General features: G+C 37.1%; 1 non-coding gene across 1 annotated transcript; it reads right to left on the bottom strand.

Moving 5' to 3' along the window:
- Window positions 1-1,935: 1,935 nt before the first annotated feature.
- Window positions 1,936-2,042, bottom strand: LOC121226785 (small nucleolar RNA R71). The gene has a single exon (XR_005924464.1). It is a non-coding gene; the product is annotated as a small nucleolar RNA R71 (small nucleolar RNA).
- Between the last annotated feature and the right edge of the window lie 1,202 nt (window positions 2,043-3,244).

The raw sequence follows: 3,244 nt of genomic DNA, 5'->3' as shown, positions 1-3,244 counted from the left end.
CATAGGAAAGCAAAAAAGGACAAGAAACGAGCCCAAAAGGGACAAATTGGGCCTAATACAGTGTTTCACACGGCCTAAGCACTTCCACACGGGTGATCCACATGCCCGTGTGCGACACACGGGTAGACCACACACCCGTGTGTCATGGCCATGTCGACTAAAAACCAACTCAGAATTACACACGGCCTTAACATCATTACACGGGCATGCCACACGACCGTGTCCCTGTCGAGCCCAAGTCTAATTCTACTCGAAAAAGCTAAATTTGAGGGTTTTGAAGCATTCCAAAGTCTATATAAACACACTTGAAGAGGATTAAAGGGGACGCAGAGTGGAAGGCAGAAAATATTCAAGGATAGCCATCGGAATCAGCTCGAAAGCAGGATCTACTTCAAGACTGAAGATCTCCATTCAATTTCCTTAGAAGTTTTTTGGGTTTCTTTATGTTTTGTTGTTTTCCTAATTTTGAGATGTTTTCCATTATTATGAACTAAACTCCCTAAATACCTAAGGGAGATAAAACCTAAGACAGATCTTATTACTATTTGAATTATATGATAAATATTTGTTCTTATTCTTAATTGTGAGTTTTAATTCTTGTTTTGATATTTTAGGATATTAATTCAAGTTTTGATGTGCTTATTCAGTGGGGCAAAAGTCCCTATTTAAGAGTAGATCATTCATAATTAAGCGGAGTTGCATGCAATCCTAGAGATAGGATGACATAAATCTATCGGATTAGAGTAAAATCTAATAAGGGAATCCATAGATCGAGTTAATGTGACCATAAGGGGTTTTAATTAGAAAGAGATTTTGATTAATCAACCTAGAGTTAGTTGTTTTTAGTCTCGAGAGAGATAATAACATAAACTAGGGATTTCTACGGATTAAGTCAAGTGAATAAATCGTCTAATTCAGAAGTAATAAGTGAAGTCTAGGTGGATTCTTCCTTGAGTATTGTCTTCTCTATCGGTCTTCTAAAAAGTATTTTCCAACTTTAATCTCTGTCGTAATCTTAGTTAATTAGATAATTAGTTTTAGTTTAAAAACATCCTTTAATTCTTAGGTTAGATAATAAAAAGATAGTAATTACTAGTACTTTTAGTCCTCGTGGATACGATATTCCCGGTGTCACTATAACTATTCTACTATTCGACAGGTGTGCTTGCCTTAGTCGAATTTTTAGTTAGTTTCACGACCATCAAGTTTTTGGCGCCGTTGCGGGGACTAAGATATTAGGAATGCTGAATTTTTATTACTTTAGCCATTTTTTTATTTTTATTACAATTTAATTTTGTTTTTGTTTAATTACTAAATTTTCTTTTATTTACTTCTAGCAAGTTTTTATAGTTTATGACTAGAAGAAACCTGTCAAGACCTCTACTTTTTGACAGCGAAATTGAAAGCACAGCTCGCAAAAACTGAAGAGAAATAAGGTGAAGCCTACAATACATAGAGGAAGAGTGAGAGGGCGATATCCATACTACAACTGAGGAGATAGCCGATAATCAAAATAATCTGTTACCTCTTGTGGTTGTTGCAAATCCAGTAGATCAAAATCCTGCTCCTCGTCCTATGTCTGATTATGCTAAGCCTAGTTTAACAGGAATTGAATCGATTATAGTTAGACCTACTATTGCTGCAAATAACTTTGAACTGAAACCTAACACGATTTGAATGATACAATAGTTTGTTCAATTTGATGGATTGCAGGACGAGGATCCAAACACTCATTTAGCAAATTTTCTGGAATTCTGCGGCATTTTTAAGATCAATGGCATTTCTGACGATGCCATTCGCCTTTGGTTGTTTCCCTTTTCATTGAGGAATAAGGCTAAACAGTGGTTGAACTCATTACCACGAGGGTCAATCACTACTTGGGAACAAATGACCGAAAAAATTTTACTTAAATACTTTTCGCCGGCTAAAACGGCTAAATTGAGGATTAATATCTCTTCTTTTGTGCAGATGGATCTAGAAACTCTTTATGATGCATGGGAGATATAGAAGGACTTATTGGGAAGGTTCCCTCACCATGGGTTACCTCTATGGCTGCAGGTTCAGACTTTTTACAATGGTGTGAACCCCTCAACAAGGCAACTGATCGATATAGCCACCGGTGGAACTTTAAACAACAAAACACCTGAAGAGGCTTACAAATGTATTGAAGAGATGTCACTGAATAACTATTAGTGGCAAGTCATGAGAACAAAATCGACAAAAGCAACTGGTGTTTTCAGCCTCGACGCGGTCACTATGCTATCTAATCAGGTAGAACTTTTAAATAAAAAGATTGATGGTTTGTATGGTTCTACTCAGGTACATCCAGTGATGACGTGTGATTCAAATGGAGGAGGAGTCACAACACAGATTATCCATCCTTCAACCCTAGCGCCAAGGAGGAACAAGTTCACTAATGGGTAATAATTCTAGACCTCAAAATAATCCGTCTAGTAACACTTATAATGCAGGTTGGAGGAACCATCTCAATTTCTCATGGGGTGGTCAAGGAAATCGAAAACAACAACATCCTCCAAGTTTTCAACAACCACCTTACCAACAAGAGAAGAAATCGAACCTTGAAGAGATGCTCACGAAATTCATCTCGGTGTCAGAAACTCATTTTCAGAATACCAAAACATCACTTAAGAATCAGCAAGCAAGGGCTCCAAACCTGAATAGGACAGCTTGCTAAGTTGATTGTTGAACAACCACAAGGTAGCATGCCCAGTAACAAAGAAACTAACCCAAGGGAGCAACTCCATGCCATCACTGTGCGCGACGAAGAAGGGTTAGTTGAATCTGAATTTGAAACAAGGCACGAAACTGTGGTAAGTAATGGTAAGAATGAGATGAATCATGGTACACAGAAGCCAGTAAGTAAAGAGTATAAACCTCGTATGTCATGCCCTAAGGCGACAAGGAAAGACCACACGATGAACAATTCAATAAATACCTTAAATTATTAAAAAAATTACATATTAACTTACCATTTATTGAAGCTCTTTCGCAGATGCCCAACTCGGTTAAATTTTTAAAGGAGCTTTTATCAAACAAATGGAAGTTAGATGAGTGATCACATGTGGATTTAAATGCAGTCTGCTCAGCTATTCTACAAAATAAGCTATCCAACAAACTGAAAGATCCAGGGAGTTTTACAATTCCTTGTTTAATTGGTAGTTCGAATGTTAACTATGCTTTAGCTGATTTAGGGGCAAGTATTAATGTTATGCCTTATAAAATG

The sequence above is a fragment of the Gossypium hirsutum genome, chromosome A03 (genome assembly GCF_007990345.1).
Source record: "Gossypium hirsutum isolate 1008001.06 chromosome A03, Gossypium_hirsutum_v2.1, whole genome shotgun sequence".
In the NCBI taxonomy this organism is placed as follows: domain Eukaryota; kingdom Viridiplantae; phylum Streptophyta; class Magnoliopsida; order Malvales; family Malvaceae; genus Gossypium; species Gossypium hirsutum.
This window is presented reverse-complemented; position numbering and strand designations above follow the sequence as displayed.